The sequence below is a fragment of the Diabrotica undecimpunctata genome, chromosome 7 (genome assembly GCF_040954645.1).
Source record: "Diabrotica undecimpunctata isolate CICGRU chromosome 7, icDiaUnde3, whole genome shotgun sequence".
In the NCBI taxonomy this organism is placed as follows: domain Eukaryota; kingdom Metazoa; phylum Arthropoda; class Insecta; order Coleoptera; family Chrysomelidae; genus Diabrotica; species Diabrotica undecimpunctata.
Window position 1 is genome coordinate 85,361,028 of NC_092809.1, and position 19,021 is coordinate 85,380,048.

Here is a 19,021-nt window from a genome sequence, read left to right on the forward strand (position 1 = left end):
CGGGGTACAATTGCTTGAGGGCTGTTAATGCACTCAAAGAATCGCTAATAATTAGAGAGCATATGATGCCATGTGTGTTAATAAATGTTAATGCCTGGAGGATAGAAAACAGTTGAGCAGAAAATATGGTGGTTTGGGAAGGGAGCTGATAGGAACTGTTATATTTATCTGTTGTGAAAGGCGCTCCTGCTCCTTTTGCAAATGCGTCGGTGAAAATAAGGATGTAATCATTAAAACCATTAGTGTTTCTCCAGTAGTATATCTCTAGTACTTTCTATTTGAAAATTTTGGCTGGTGTTTCACATTTCTTGTATGCAGAAAGGTTTGTATTACAATCAGGGAGGGCAATGGTCCATGGTAACATATGTTGACTGACTTCTGAAATATTATGTCATAATAAAATGCTAAGGTTCAGTCTGCTCATTTTTTAGCGTTTTGTGGGGGGATAGAATTATTCGTCGGATCGTGACGTATAATATATGATTGGAAAGAAGAGGGGGTAGCGAAACACATCATATCTCCTTTGTTAATGGTCCGATTGGAGCGTGTGATACGTTATATAAAAGGGAAGGATAGCACGAATATATTAAGATATTAAAAACAAACAAGACGACTACCAAAAAAGCACTACATAGTGTCTTCATTAATAATGAACGTATAGTTACATAAGAGATGCCATAGGATATGGCATCAGGTATGTATGGTATGTATGATATTATGGATAAAAAAAGTTTAAATAAAAGACAAATTATGAGTTATTGACTTAAAGAAGGCCTCTGGCTGGGTACAAAATAAACAACTGAACGAATCCTAACATGCAACATAGCGACTGAAAGGGAAGGAAATAACGAATATATTAGGTAAGAAATAACAAAAAAGGCGACTACCAAAAGGGTATTTCACAGTATCTTCAGTAATGATGAACGTATAGCAACATACGAGATATCATAGGGTACTATGCATACAAATAGATTTACTATAAGAAAAATTTTGAATTAAAGAAGGCCTCTGGCTGAATACAAAATAAAAAACTGATCGAATCCTAATATGCGACATAGCAAATGAAAGAGGTAGATATAATGAATATACTTAGATAGAAAAACAAACAAGGCAACTACTTGAAGGGCACTACACAGTATCTTCATTATTAATGATCGTATGGCGACATACGAGATATCATAGGGCACTATAGATAAAAATAGATTTGCTGTAAGACAAATTTTGATTTATTGACTTAAAGAAAGCCTCTGGCTTCATATAAAATAAACAACTGATCGAATCCTAACATACGGCATATCAAATGAAAGCGGAGGATATAACGAATATACTTAGAAAAAACAAACAAGGCAACTACTTAAAGGGCACTACACAATATCTTCATTATTAATGAACATATAGCGACATACGAGATATCATAGGGCACTATGGATAAAAGTAGATTTACTGTAAGACAAATTTTGATTTATTAACTTACAGAAGGCCTCAAGCTGAGTCCAAAATAAACAGCAGGTCGAATCCTAACATGCGACATAGCAAATCAAAGGGGAGGATATAACAAATATATTTAGATAGAAAAAGCTAACAAAGAGATTACCAAAAGGGCACTACACATCGTATTCGTTATTAATGAACGTTAACGACATACGACATATCGCACGATACTGTATGTGATAATAAGGTAAATATAAGGTTTGATTTATTGACCTGAAAAAGGCCTCTAACTGATTACAAAAAAAAACAACTGGCCTACTACTCGCATATGACACGTCAAATCAAACGACGTAAGACGTATAATACATATATTTTATATAGCGCTCCATTAATATATATATATATATATATATATATATATATATATATATATATATATATATATATATATATATATATATATATATATATATATATATATATATATATGAGAAGGTGAGAAGTGCATCAGACCATACTTTATATGTACTTGGATTAGGTATATGCAAAAGGTTTATTATTTTAAAAATTTAATGACTGATTGTAGATGATACTAGTGCTTAAATAAAGAGTTAGTTGTTCCTCTTCTTAGAAAATTCATTGGAGTTATTTAATCAATGCCAATATTTTGTAGTACAGCTTGTATAATACTGTGAGGTATTGTTGGGCAGGCATTAGAAATTATGTCTTTCGCTTAGTGTGACTAACTTCCTAGCTTGGATACGTTCGTGATTGATTACTATTGTTCCATTATCTGTTCCTAAAAATTCTGCGACTGTTTCTTCAGTACTAACATATATGCAAAGACGATCATTTACAATCCTGGAAATGCCGATAATTTTATTAGGGTCGATTTTTGTAGCTATGGCACTTGAATAATCTTCAATTTTAGTAGTTGGAAATGAATTGAACAAAGTGGCTTGTTTTTTGCTTGGGAATTTTTTGTTAGATTGGTTCATAGCAGTAGAGTATAATTTTGATGTATTGTATGGAAGAGTAACATCATTATTTAACATGTTGAAAATTAGTAAGTCCAGAAATTCCTTCCCCTGGATTTTGCCAATGGGTCTATATTACCTGATTACGGCCCTCATACTTGAACAGGTTCATTAGTAATAAGTAAATTGATTAACCTTACTTTAATATTTCTGGTCGTTGTTTGCTATTTGTTGATGAGGTATTAATAAAAAGATGGTCTAACTTACAGTAAAACATGTCCAGAAATTATTTTACTAAATTGCACTATTTAAAAATCAAAAATAAATACAATAATTACTATTATAGCACTAACGCAAACTGGAATTTAATTATATTTGACACACATCTTCCTCGTTCGAGTGCTTAAACAAGAATCAAATAATGTTTTTAATTGGTTTTTATAATTTGAGACTTGTGTGTGTGTGTAGCTAGTGGATGTCTATTTGCCACAAAATATTTATAATTTGACACTTGCTGAATCTAAATCGATCAGTAATCTATTTAAATGATATAAATATTTAATTAAAATAGACTTGATTGCCATCGTCTTAAAAGGTTCATCCGGGGGTTTATTTTTCAGTTGAGACTTAAGTTTTATCATTGTTTAAATGAAAATCTTTTTAAAACACATATTTGGGGACAAATCTATGCGTTGGATAAAAAGGATCAATAAGTAACAAAAATAAATAGTACTCTTTAGTTTATTTATTTATTATTATTACACTAGTGTCGTCTGTCTCCTTACATAAATAAGAATATTTTTTCAATCAATTCGCCGATCTGAGCTGTTTTTATTAATGAAATAATTTTAAATTGCAAATTGATAGATATTGAAAAAAATTGAATTTGCATTATTTTAATCGTTTTATAACAATAATTAAAATTTTAAAATCTACGCATAAACATTAATAACAAAATAATAATTTAAGGTAAAAAAAAACAAAACAAAATTGTTTACATAAATAATTATAAAAATGCATTGCAACATTGTTTTCATGAACTAAAATAAGCAATGTATGAGTATTCACTCGTGGACTACGGGTGTTGGATATGTATGGTTATGTATCAACCAGCAATACAAATTTAAAGATATTAGATCGTGCACAATACAGATGCTTAATATAAATACTGTATAAAGATGGGAAACACTGAGTCAGACCTTTTAACAAATCTCATTAGCATTATTAAACATTGAAAACTTAACTAATAAATATTGGAAACTGAAAAATTCACTCCAACTTACAGATCCATTTATTGAAACCAGGAGTTATACAAATTTATACAAAAAAATTACTACCAATTTATAGATTTCCGTACAAAAATTTGACAAAAAACCAAGAATCATAATTTTTAAATATATTTTAAATAACAATAGTTTAGTAAAATCTTTTGTGGACTTTGTGGATTACACATTAACCCCTTAACGTACACATTAATTTTAAAGTTATGGTCAAAAAATGATCGAATTTTTTTTTTAGCGAAAATGTTTTGTTTTGGTTATAATTGAATAAAAAAAATATTTTCAGTGGCGTAGAACTTTTACTTTTCCTGGGGGGCTAGGCGAAATATTTATTTTTGTTTTCATACATACACTAATAATAAACACATTATATATGTATATATATATATATATATATATATATATATATATATATAATGCCAATGATCTTACTAAATTACTATAGATAATAGTGGCGCACTCTTTTTTGTATGCAAATCCATTGAAATTTAAAAATTTTGTGCAGAGGAAACACTGTGAATAGGTAAATAGTAGTATGATTGATATGAAAAATACAAATAATCTAAAATATTGACACACACAATATGGTATTTTAGATGAATTATAATGAAATTTAGTAAAACAAAGAATATACGCATTACTCTAACCTACCGATTATTATATGCAAAATTTACTTGCCAAACAGTATAATAATATGATGAAAATAGAGCACAAATTAGTTCAAACGCAAAAACAATAAATATCGACTTCAAACGACTTTACACCGGCAAGACAGAAGGCTTGTATAAAAACAAAAGTTCGAAAATAATATCGGTTACCAATGGTGACGATTGCAAGTTATGAGATAATAAATATATTTTAAAGTAACTTAATACTGACTGAGTCATCTATTTTATAATAGAAAAATAATTTAGATATATGCTTACATAAACATAAATATGTCCCTTTATACAAATATCCGCTTCGCGCGAGAGCTAAAAAAATGTTGTGGGTAAAATAACTGGCGCCCGTGTCCCAGACGAGCGCGTACAAAATTACCAGTAAGGCGCGCCCGTGTCTGAGACGGGCACGTACGTTAAGGGGTTAATGTAAATTAATAATTATTTAGGGATCAAGTATTCAACTCGCAATACTACAATTTTTCTTAAATATTACACATGATGAAAAGGTCTAGGAAACGAGGTAATGTCGACAACAACCGAATGCAATCAATTGTTTGTATCAGGTATAGGTACTTTACAGACTGAGAAATATAACGCGAGTTATGGGAGCCAGCCCTGTTCTAGTCATTCATCTAAGAATGATGATCCAGGATTTGTGTTCTAATGAACTTTGTAATAAGATTAGTTACATTTTTATATTTACTTAATTAATCATTTTACCATTGCATTTTTATTATAGATATTTTTCAGACTGTTCGTAAACTTGAAGGAAGGAACATTATAGTTTTATATAAAAATTGTCACGATCTTTTTCGAATTTGTAATTTTTTAATAAAGTAATTATTTTTTAAAAACTACAAGTGGCGCAGTTAGTGCAGATTTTCGGAAAAATCCATCGCGGAAAGTTTTTTTCGGTTTCAACCCTTCGCGAAAATCGAGAACCAATATCCCAGTTTTGCCAGTGAACTCCATCGATGAAGACAGTGTGCAGCACAGATGTGGTAAGTAATTTTTGTTAGACTCCTCTTCTGAAAACGAATCCTTTAGTGAAATTGATACTAATGAAGAGTTAGGTTTAGAATTTACAAAATTTATTTACAAATATCCCAACACAAGAAGTCATAAGTATAATTACTATGGACTTATGGAATAACAATTATTCCCCAAATCAAATAATTGAATATGCAGAGCTTTTGAATATTTGCCTGAGCCAGAATTTCTTCAATTTCAACAATGAGACATTTGTTCAACCAGATGGACTTGCAATGGGTTCCCCTCTATCCCCAATTCTCGCAGATATCTTTTTGAATGATCTTGAATCTAACAAAATAATGAAGAACAATCCTTTTACTAATTACATCAAGTTCTACTCGAGATATGTAGATGACACATTTATTGTATGGGGTGGTTCTCTTGATAATCTACATTCTTTTTTAGATTACCTTAATCAATTACACCACACCATAAAATTTACATTGGAGATTCAAGATGACTCAAATAGCTTAAATTTCTTAGATTTAACATTAACATTAAATAATAGCACGATTATTCTTGATATTTATAGAAAGCCAACTCATACTGGTACAGTTATACCAGCTGACTCGCACCATCCTATTCAACATAAAATGGCAGCATTCTACAGTTACATTAATCGTTTAATATCGTTACCATTAACTTTAATATCATTCAATAAAGAATTAAAAATAATTCAACAAATAGCTGTAAATAACGGTTATTCAATTAATCTACTGAATAAAATTTTACACAAAAAGACAAATAGAATGCTAGAACACCAAGTATATACACAAAATTCTAATGAAATAGTGGAACAAAAACCTTACCAATCTTTAACATACATAGGTGAACTATCTTATAAGATTGCAAAAGTCTTTGATGACTATATAAACATCTCTTTTAAAACTGCCTCTAATTTAGGATTGACTTTCTTGAATAACAAGGATAAACGTAACTCACTTGAGTACAGCGGAGTATATAAGTTTAGCTGCCATACCTGCAATGCATGCTATATCGGTAGAACCTTCAGATCCTTCAATATTAGACTAAGAGAACATCTTAGATATATAGAACGTCTAACATATCCGACGAAAAAACCACAGCTTTGATCCACAAACAGATTTCACAATCCTTCATACTTGTAATAAAGGCTCCTTACTAAATAACCTGGAACATTTAGAAATATTAAAATCCCTAAAAAATCACACATCAGATACATTAAATGCACAGTTAGAACTAGAATACACACCAGTATACTCAGTATTGATATAAAATTTAATATAAATAATATTACCTGATCCCACGCCATTCCTGGTTTCCACACCAAAGCCCATATACTTATAGAATTGATTCACCAAAATCAACTTTCATGTGAGGTTTCCATATAGTATCCATTATCTTCATGCAATTTTGGAATTAACTTCAATATCATGGTCAAACAATATTTTATTCCAGAATCCCATATACATTCAGATACATTTGATATACTTCTTGGATTATTTAAATTTTCTACATAAAGTTTAAAATATGTTCCCCCATGGTTCTAAGTTTTTTGTTCACAGAATTTCATTAATATATTACTAGAAACTACATTTTCCTAAAACTATATTAAATATCAGTATTGAACTGGTATGGTACCTCAACTTATTTAACCCAAAATTATTATTACATCCCGATGCTGTGATCGTTTAACAGTTCGAACCGTGGGAGTGTCAATATTTGCGCATCCACTTCTACGACGTGACTTCGTAGTGGGATTCAGGACGGCTATTTAAGGCGTGTGAATAGCGGAATTAGACAGTCTTGTAGCTAGCGCTCTAGGCTCCCTGACTCGCCGGTGTAGTGAACCAGCGAGACATTCTGGACAGAGATAGTTCCGTATTGAGGATCATACTCTGTCCCTAACCAAGCGGAACCCATCGGTATTGCGTATTGAGCATTACCGTGGATCTGCACAGAACCAACCGGGACAGAGATTTCCGTATTGAGGATCATACTCTGTCCTTAGCCAAGCGGAACCCGTCGGCATTGTGTATTGAACATCGCCGTGGGTCTGCACAGCTAAATATTTTGTTTGCGAGCATATGCGGAGCTTTCTCTGAATTGAAGCGAAAGCGAGTATATTAGTAGTACTAATTAGTTTCTTTTCTTTTATAGACGTTTGCCGGGGAATTTCATTCATCGCGGGACCCAGACGGAAACGTAGAATTCATTTTATTTTTGTTTTATAAGTATACAACGTAGAATTCCTTTTTTTTTAGTTTTTATTTATTGTATATATATACTTAATAGATTTATTTTTATTTCAAACCTGTGTTTTACTGAGTCTGTCGCCCCGAAAGAGCTACCCATCACAAACTGTGGTCCCTGCTCGGGCGCCAGTTTGTGATGGGTAGCTCTTTCGGGGCGACAGACTCAGTAAAACACAGGTTTGAAATAAAAATAAATCTATTAAGTATATATATACAATAAATAAAAACTAAAAAAAAGGAATTCTACGTTGTATACTTATAAAACAAAAATAAAATGAATTCTACGTTTCCGTCTGGGTCCCGCGATGAATGAAATTCCCCGGCAAACGTTTATAAAAGAAAAGAAACTAATTAGTACTACTAATATACTCGCTTTCGCTTCAATTCAGAGAAAGCTCCGCATATGCTCGCAAACAAAATATTTAGCTGTGCAGACCCACGGCAATGTTCAATACACAATGCCGACGGGTTCCGCTTGGCTAAGGACAGAGTATGATCCTCAATACGGAAATCTCTGTCCCGGTTGGTTCTGCGCAGATCCACGGTAATGCTCAATACTCAATACCGATGGGTTCCGCTTGGTTAGGGACAGAGTATGATCCTCAATACGGAACTATCTCTGTCCAGAATGTCTCGCTGGTTCACTACACCGGCGAGTCATGGAGCCTAGAGCGCTAGCTACAAGACTGTCTAATTCCGCTATTCACACGCCTTAAATAGCCGTCCTGAATCCCACTACGAAGTCACGTCGTAGAAGTGGATGCGCAAATATTGACACTCCCACGGTTCGAACTGTTAAACGATCACAGCATCGTTACATGGTTTCGAAATACACTCATTTTACAAAATATTTGATTTCAAATTCAACACGTGGTTTGATTGTTCCCAAAATAACATTGTAAAGTCGTTCAGACTAGCAGTATTAATTAAATAGATCTTTGTTATTCCTAATAATATGCAAATCTACATTTTCAAATAGAAATATTATATTTTAACTATAAACTGCTATAAATTTGAAATTGTTAAAGTGTTACAGAAATTATTATACAAACTCACCATTGTTCATGTCGGTGTGATGATATTTCTGCTCATGGTACAGAAAATTGAAATAAGAATAATTTTGCTTTACACCGGTTTAAATAGAGAACCTTTTACCTGTTGGTATAACCAATTTCCGGTCCCAACTGTCAGATATTAAAATTACCAACTAACTATTGAATGCTTAATAATTCAGTCAATTTTCTTAAATTTATCATCAATAGTTTATTTGCTTATTATTTAAATTCCATATTAACATATCAGAACTGGAATAAATATTTGAAAATATTTATACACACCATGACAGATAACTCACACCAACAATTATTTCAAAGAAAGTTTGTAATTTTGTTATACATTTTGATTACAAATGTACATATTTATATTTATATTTAATTACCAAATAATCACTTAAGTTTGTTCTGTAACTTTGACTAAGCTGAGTTAGTTATCATAGAAGATGTATTACAGTTATTTATATTGTTTCATTAAAATTTAATTATTTATAGTTTGTTAAAGTATGCCAATATTAACACATCAAATAACTTTGATATCTAAAATTAAAAAATTTTAGACATTTATTAATATCAGCTTATTTCATAAAACTAGATAACTTAACTTACAGCTTAACTTACAGCATTTAAAATAGAAGAAGAACTGTCACACTTTAACCTACATTTGTCAAGTTTACCTCTAAAATCTGATATATATATATATATATATATATATATATATATATATATATATATATATATATATATATATATATATATATATATATAACATAAAAAACTCATTGTCTCCAAGTAAGAGATGTAGTTCTTCCAAATCCTCCCCCTTTTTAAATTTAATGTCTGTTTCGTCCCCCCGTTTTTTAAGTGTTTTCTGTGTGTCTTAAAGTGCCTCAATTTTAATTTTTAACTTTATATAGTGAACTTTACATCCATTTGCCACATATTACAAGATAACTCTATCAAAGAAATTTGATAATTACAAGCTAATCTAATTGCACACCCACACAATTTGTACATCTATTCTTATTCATTGTCTTACAACTGTCACCTTCCAAAACAAAAATAAAAATCTCAATAAATAACACACATTTCATAAATATATCTCCAGAATAAATATACTCAGTGACATTAGAAGTGTTACACTCAGAAGGAATAATTTCTTGAACTTAATTTTTTGGCAACATGGTAGATTTACATCAAGAATGAAACGATAACGTTGTCAAGAATTTTTATTAACAAGTAATCAAAAAAAAATTAATAATGTGTTTGGCGACCTCGTAGCTGAATACACTCCTGTATACGTCTAGGCATGGACAAAATGAGACGTTCAATATCTGCTTGTGGCTCCTCGTTCTAAGCAACTTAAACTTCATATATTAACTGTGCCAGAGTCTGTGCAGGATGGTGCAAAGTGGACAGTCTCCTTCACATTATATCCGATACATGTTCGATAGGATTTAAATCCGGAACACGGGCTGGCCGTGGCAACACATTAACGCCAGCTTCTTGGAAAAAGTCCATAGTTTGATGAGCAATATGGGGACGCACGTTGTGTTGCTGAAAAAGGACGTCTCGACGGCCCTCGAGATAAGGCAGTAAACTGGTTTGTAAGATGTCTTCAACATAACGCGCAGCTGTGATATTGCCTCGAATAAACACAAATGGTGATCGGTTACCATAGGCAATAGCCCCCCAAACCATTACTCCAACTGTCCTGTATACATGCCTCTCAACAGCAAACCCGATCTCTCGTCGTTCTCCACGGCGGCGTCTTACCATCCTAAGACCATTATGCATTACTAAACAGAATCGTGATTCATTGCTGAATGCTACATTACGCCATTCTGCTACCCAATGCTGCCGTTCTCTGCACCAATTTAAACGTTGATGACCGTGGTCCGCAGTCTAAGGAAGCACTAGTCATGGGCGGAATGAAACCAGTCCAAAGGCTCGAATACGACGGTATAGTGTACGCATAATAACAGGTCTACCTACTACTCCAAACCATTGGTCAGCAATTTGACGCGCAGTAGCAAAACGGTCTCGCAGAGCCAGTAATCTAAAGCGCCTATCTTGACGCTCTGTGATACGCCTTGGTTGACCAGTTGGTCTTCTTCGTATTCCTCTGCCTTAGTTTGTCCACACACGACAGACACGGATAGCCGTCATTGCCGTACAATTAACACCACGGCCAATTTCGCGATCCGACAAACCCATATCTTAATACACAATAATTGTACCCTTGTCAAAATCGCTAAAATGGTGGTAATTATGGTTTATTCAAACTCGAGGCATTTGCTTACACTGAATACAATTAGACTGAGGAACAATAACTAAAAATTTCTATACGAACCGGTTTTCACAGGTCGGTCTCTCACAAAAAAATTTAGAAGATAAAACTTTATTTTTGCAAAAAGTAGAAGAGATAAACCATTGGTATTGGTATCATAGCATGTTTTAAATATAGTCATTCTGTTGCCAAACAATTAAGTTCAAGAAATTACTTCTTCTGGGTGTAACACTTCTAATGACACTGAGTATATAAATAACTTTTAAAGAACTTAATGGTATAGAACATTACTTTCATCAAACAAACAATTACATTTCACCTATCTCTACTTCATTGGATAAAATCTGTCTCCTCAAGAACTTCCCTGTTTACTGTTAAGCAATTACAATAGTTGACTTGAGTTCTCCAATCAACAATACAAGATAGTTTGAACCATGTTCTTTCAACCATCAATTAATAGAGTACCGGCATGTGAGTAATGTTTTATTTATTTGTTTATTTATTAATTCATTACAGTTTAATAGACTATTTTACCAATTTGTGGGTCTTACCTTGTCTGCTTAAACATCTTATTCATTTTGAAAAACCACAGACATGTAATATTGGCATAATTACTGTAATTTATATAATTTATATCATCTATTTTATCTTTATTAGACAACACCCTAATATGGGTTTATTATTTTCAGCATTTATTTAGCTTTGTATCGTGACCTGAAGATGCTTTGCATATTGTAGAAAGCGAAACCGGTCGTCTGATTAGTTAAATTAAATTGATTGTGAGTAAGTCTAATTTATTATTTCTTTTACCTTTTGAAATGGACTCACACAAGTAACACATTCATGATTTTTTACCTTTTTGCTTTCCATGATATATTTGATGGCCTTTTAGGCATAGATACCTTAAAAATGTTACAAGCTCATTTGGATCTTAAAAATTCTAAATTAATTACACTTGAGACAACTTTGCCAATACATTAGTTGGGAAGTAATCCAGCTATTTTTAAATTACTTGGATTCTACAGAAGATACATAAAAGATTTTGCTCGAGTAACAAAACCATTAACATCTTGTCTAAAAAAGGGTGCCAAAATTGAACACACACCACAGTTCATTAAATGTTTTGAAGATTACAAAGAACTGCTTACCAACGAACCAATCTTACAGTATCCAGATTTTATAAAGAAATTTATTCTGTCAACTGATGCAAGTAGTTTCGCTATTGGAGCAGTTTTAGCCCAAAATACAGGCGGACAAGAAAAACCTGTTGCATACGCATCCAGAACGTTAAATGAATCCGAACAAAAGTATAGCACTATCGAGAGAGAACTATTAGCGATAGTATGGACCACAAAATACTTCAGACCTTATCTCTACGGAGTTAAGTTTACAATTAAGTGTGACCATAAACCACTTAGATACTTAATGTCTTTGAAGGAACCAAATTCTAGACTAGTTCGATGGCGATTAAAGCTAGAACAATTTAATTACGAAATCGAATATATAAAAGGAAAGACAAACGGAAATGCTGACGCTCTATCTAGAGTTGAAATAAATACTAATGAATTTATAAAATACATGGAAAATCTTAATAACGACCAAAATATGGACAATGAATCAGTACTTGCAAATGCAGGCGATTTGCAAACAATAGATGAAGAGAATCAAGAGAATGAAGACACAGAAGAAAATTTAGAAAGAGAAGACGAAATAGATAAATCCAACCCAGACGGAGACAAAGAAGATGATGACAACAATACCGTACATACAAGTGCAGAAGATCCTGTTCTATGAATGCAAATTACGGAAAAAAGCATAAATTCTTTTGACCACCAAATTGTTATTGACGTCGTTTTACATTCATCAGTTAAACCAAAGACCGAACAGATATTTCCTAACAAAAAACGTCTTCATGTACAAATTTCTACTAATGGCCTAGAGAATAACACCATAAACGTCTTTAAGAACTATATTCATCCAAAATATACATACGGTGTGTATTTCAAAAACCAGGACCAGAATTACATTTCCCAAACTCTCGAAGTATTACGAAATGTATTCAAAAATTCTGCTTACAAATTAATTCAGTGCAGATCCTAAGAGATATTACTGACAAAGACGAACAACACCAAACTATCAGACAATATCATGAAGGAAAAACAAACCATCGTGGCATACTTGAAACAGAAACCAAACTTAAACAACTCTACTATTGGCCTACTATGAAAACCGACATAACGAACTTCATAAATAAGTGTGAGATTTGTCAAACCAATAAATATGACCGAAACCCTCCACGGCAGAAATTATCTATTACACCAACACCGTCAAAACCAATGGAAATTATATTTTGTAACACCTTATCTGCACAAGGACATAAATTTTTGATAATTATTGACACTTTCTCAAAATACGGACAAGCCTATCCGCTTACAGCATTAACTGGTATCGAAGTAACATGAGCATTACTAATATTTATGTCTCATCACTGTGAACTAAAAAATTGGGTTGTTCAGGAATTTTTCGATGTTCACAAAGTCGAAACACATTACGTCACCGCAAACAGTACCCAGTCGAAAGGTGCTATCGAAAGATTTCATTCCACTATTATTGAACATCTGAGAATTATAAGAACAAAAAATAACAATAAAATAGGTATCCTAAACGATATGGTTTATGCAGTATTAGGAGACAATAATTCGATCCATTCTGTTACGAAACAGAAGCCAATTGACATACTGAATGGACATTTAAATTCAAAAGAAATATTTGATATACATTTGGACCAAATTGTAATTAATAATTATATCCAAAATCACAGAGAAGCTACTGCAAAAATTTATAGATCTTTAAACGAAAAACTAATATCTCAAAAGGAATCTACAATAGAACGTCACAACAAAGACCGACATGAACCATTAGACTATTTACCCGATACTGATGTATACAAGAAAAACACAACATTAACCAGAAACAAACTTAATCCAAAATTTTATAAAGAAAAAGCTATCGAAGACGAACACATAAAAGTAAAGGTACACAGCAATAAATTATGACAAACAAAACCTAAAAAAATTCCACAAGGAAAATAATTCCTGCGGCTGGCTGTATACCACGTGTCGCAAAAAAGAGGTTAAATCTTTGTAAATGGGTATATTTAAAAAAACCCTTAAAAGGGCTACATCAAATAACACGAACGTTTTCGGAACAACAGTTCCATCATCAGGTTAAAAATACAGGTTAACATGCCTGAGCCACCAAAATATTAGGGTAAAAACCCTTTAAAATATATAAGGTTAACAAAGATTGTACATAATGTTATTATTAATATTTGATGTTTAATATTTAATTAAATTTTACTTCTGGTAACATACACCCATGCCTTAAGTGAGTTCCAGCGTCCGGAGAGTAAACCTCTTCAAACGGACTTCAGCTGGTAACTGAAGTTGGTAACAGTTATTAATTAGAGGTGAGCGCTTTTTCAATATGAAGAAGTTCACTTTGGAGATGCTGTGGTTCACAAATTCTCTTCGCCGTCTCCGCAAGAGTTTTGTTGATACCTTGTTTTTGGTTTGGATGATGATTTGAGTTCCTGTTTAGGTATCTGTCCGTGTGTGTAGGTTTTCGATACACTTTATGTCCTAAGTAACCTTCCTTTAGATTTACTAATACATCTAGGAACGCTAGTTGTTGATCTTTTTCTGTTTCCATCGTAAATTGAATATTTGGATGTAGTGTGTTTATATAAGACAGGAAATCGTTCAATTTTTCTACTCCGTGACCCCAAACCACAAAAGTGTCATCGACTTATCTAAACCATACCCTTGGCCTAATCCTAATATAGAATCCTAACCTCATCGCTAATATAGAGTCTGCGATTCGCAACTTACCAATGGAAAAAGCTGAAGAAATAAGGACAGAATCAGCGAGAATTCTGCATAAAGCTAAGACACCGAAAAATAACCTGAGCCACCAAGAAATCCGTACCATAACTGTTAAACGCAGACAAAGATGTTGTAATTTTACCAACAGGCAAAGGAAACGCCACCGTCGTAATGAAGACAACAGACTACAAAACGAAAATACAAAATCTTCTAAATCCATAGGATCTCCGTCTTACAGCCTTGCTAAACATCTGGCCGATATTTTACAACCACATATAGGAAAAAACGATGCCTTTGTAAAAGACTCCACCCATTTCATTGAGAAAATCAAAGGAATAACTTTACAGGAATCTGACATTCTTGTTAGCTTTGATGTTGTTTCCCTATTTACAAGAGTTCCCCTAGAAGACGTTCTGAATTTAATTGAGGGACTAGTCTCCAAGGATATGGTGGAATTATACCGTATTTGCCTCACTACCACCTACTTTTCATGGGAAGACCAGATTTATGAACGGATAGATGGAGTAGCAATGGGAAGCCCACTAAGCCCGGTCGTAGCCAACCTTTTCATGGAGCATTTAGAGAAGGGGGTAATGGACTCAACATACAGGCCAAGGGTATGGTTTAGATACGTCGATGACACTTTTGTGGTTTGGGGTCACGGAGTAGAAAAACTAAACGATTTCCTGTCTTATATAAACACACTACATCCAAATATTCAATTTACGATGGAAACAGAAAAAGATCAACAACTAGCGTTCCTAGATGTATTAGTAAATCTAAAGGAAGGTTACTTAGGACATAAAGTGTATCGACAACCTACACACACGAAGAAATATACTCCATTCCACGAATATACGACTGTTTTAAATTCGGTTTAATGTATCGATTTAACTGGTCCAATGTGCTGAACTGTTCAATAGTAAATTCTCCCCATTTTTAAAATACAGTTATGACAGATATAAACCTTAAATTTAAATATGAAGTCATAATATAAATATAGAGTTGATAGTACAGTAGTTGTAATTCAGATTTTGAAGTATATAATTACTATCATTGAGTTTAGTATTGTATACAAGTTGGTTTAAGTGTAATGTAATGTAAAAGTGTAAAGTGGAAGTGTAACAATACTTAAGTGATTAAATAGTGTAATTTATTTAGTCGAATATTCAATTAGTATTAAAAACACCAAAAAACTTACTTCTCTAATTTTTTTTCTTTTCGCACATTTTATATATTGTCTTACGGATTTCAAATTTGCAACCTTCGGGAAGATCTATAGTCTTTGGGGCAAGATTTATATTATGCGACATTTTGTTCACTTTGTCCACTTTTTTTGCTTTTTGCAAAACCGACTTTAGTTTTGTTTCACTAATACAGAGTGCATCACACACATGTTTATGTACGGACTGAACTGGTCGCAAAGGGTCCCCGTTGGTTTTCTCAGCAGCAAAATAAGAAAGTACATTAAATATAAAGTTGTCTACATTTAAAACACGTCTCGACATTTTTGGCTTCAATAAATAAATACACTAGACTAAACTCTTTCTTAACGGACACCTCTCTTTACCGGACACCTCTATACGGGCTGTTTTCAAAACTAAAATCAGTCGGCGATATATGAAACTGTATGTAAATTTTTGTTACTTTTTAATATCTGTAACGATTCGGTACTTTAACTATCAATAGCCGGTATGTTATACCCGTTATTTTCGGAACTTTTAGAGTACATCCACTCAAAGCAAACAAATATTTAAAACTAACAAAGTGAAATATTAGATTCTTTTTCTGGTTTCTGAACGATCGTTCTGCCAATTTCTTTTCATTTATATTAAAAATGGTATATTTCTTTTTATTACAGTTGTAGTACCTAATAAATAATAAAATATTATAATATCAAAGAAACCCAGCACGCCTCTGGTGTTTACATTTAACCGAAAACCAACCCAAATGTCTGATGAACACATTTGGTTTCATAGACGTCATTTTATTTATTTGTAGGAGCGTTTGCGTAAAAATAATAGAGAATATAAAAAGAATAATAATTAGACCAATTTACTTTCATACTTCTACTTGCACAGTAAAATATATACTAGAGTTGAAATAAATACTAATGAATTTATAAAATACATGGAAAATCTTAATAACGACCAAAATATGGACAATGAATCAGTACTTGCAAATGCAGGCGATTTGCAAACAATAGATGAAGAGAATCAAGAGAATGAAGACACAGAAGAAAATTTAGAAAGAGAAGACGAAATAGATAAATCCAACCCAGACGGAGACAAAGAAGATGATGACAACAATACCGTACATACAAGTGCAGAAGATCCTGTTCTATGAATGCAAATTACGGAAAAAAGCATAAATTCTTTTGACCACCAAATTGTTATTGACGTCGTTTTACATTCATCAGTTAAACCAAAGACCGAACAGATATTTCCTAACAAAAAACGTCTTCATGTACAAATTTCTACTAATGGCCTAGAGAATAACACCATAAACGTCTTTAAGAACTATATTCATCCAAAATATACATACGGTGTGTATTTCAAAAACCAGGACCAGAATTACATTTCCCAAACTCTCGAAGTATTACGAAATGTATTCAAAAATTCTGCTTACAAATTAATTCAGTGCAGATCCTAAGAGATATTACTGACAAAGACGAACAACACCAAACTATCAGACAATATCATGAAGGAAAAACAAACCATCGTGGCATACTTGAAACAGAAACCAAACTTAAACAACTCTACTATTGGCCTACTATGAAAACCGACATAACGAACTTCATAAATAAGTGTGAGATTTGTCAAACCAATAAATATGACCGAAACCCTCCACGGCAGAAATTATCTATTACACCAACACCGTCAAAACCAATGGAAATTATATTTTGTAACACCTTATCTGCACAAGGACATAAATTTTTGATAATTATTGACACTTTCTCAAAATACGGACAAGCCTATCCGCTTACAGCATTAACTGGTATCGAAGTAACATGAGCATTACTAATATTTATGTCTCATCACTGTGAACTAAAAAATTGGGTTGTTCAGGAATTTTTCGATGTTCACAAAGTCGAAACACATTACGTCACCGCAAACAGTACCCAGTCGAAAGGTGCTATCGAAAGATTTCATTCCACTATTATTGAACATCTGAGAATTATAAGAACAAAAAATAACAATAAAATAGGTATCCTAAACGATATGGTTTATGCAGTATTAGGAGACAATAATTCGATCCATTCTGTTACGAAACAGAAGCCAATTGACATACTGAATGGACATTTAAATTCAAAAGAAATATTTGATATACATTTGGACCAAATTGTAATTAATAATTATATCCAAAATCACAGAGAAGCTACTGCAAAAATTTATAGATCTTTAAACGAAAAACTAATATCTCAAAAGGAATCTACAATAGAACGTCACAACAAAGACCGACATGAACCATTAGACTATTTACCCGATACTGATGTATACAAGAAAAACACAACATTAACCAGAAACAAACTTAATCCAAAATTTTATAAAGAAAAAGCTATCGAAGACGAACACATAAAAGTAAAGGTACACAGCAATAAATTATGACAAACAAAACCTAAAAAAATTCCACAAGGAAAATAATTCCTGCGGCTGGCTGTATACCACGTGTCGCAAAAAAGAGGTTAAATCTTTGTAAATGGGTATATTTAAAAAAACCCTTAAAAGGGCTACATCAAATAACACGAACGTTTTCGGAACAACAGTTCCATCATCAGGTTAAAAATACAGGTTAACATGCCTGAGCCACCAAAATATTAGGGTAAAAACCCTTTAAAATATATAAGGTTAACAAAGATTGTACATAATGTTATTATTAATATTTGATGTTTAATATTTAATTAAATTTTACTTCTGGTAACATACACCCATGCCTTAAGTGAGTTCCAGCGTCCGGAGAGTAAACCTCTTCAAACGGACTTCAGCTGGTAACTGAAGTTGGTAACAGTTATTAATTAGAGGTGAGCGCTTTTTCAATATGAAGAAGTTCACTTTGGAGATGCTGTGGTTCACAAATTCTCTTCGCCGTCTCCGCAAGAGTTTTGTTGATACCTTGTTTTTGGTTTGGATGATGATTTGAGTTCCTGTTTAGGTATCTGTCCGTGTGTGTAGGTTTTCG

The 19,021-nt window shown here is 32.6% G+C and overlaps 1 protein-coding gene across 5 annotated transcripts in view; it reads left to right on the forward strand.

Moving 5' to 3' along the window:
- The window catches only part of LOC140445546 (importin-4-like), a 550,550-nt gene that overhangs the window by 41,805 nt on the left and 489,724 nt on the right, over positions 1–19,021 (forward strand). The gene's annotated exons all lie outside the window — the stretch shown is intronic.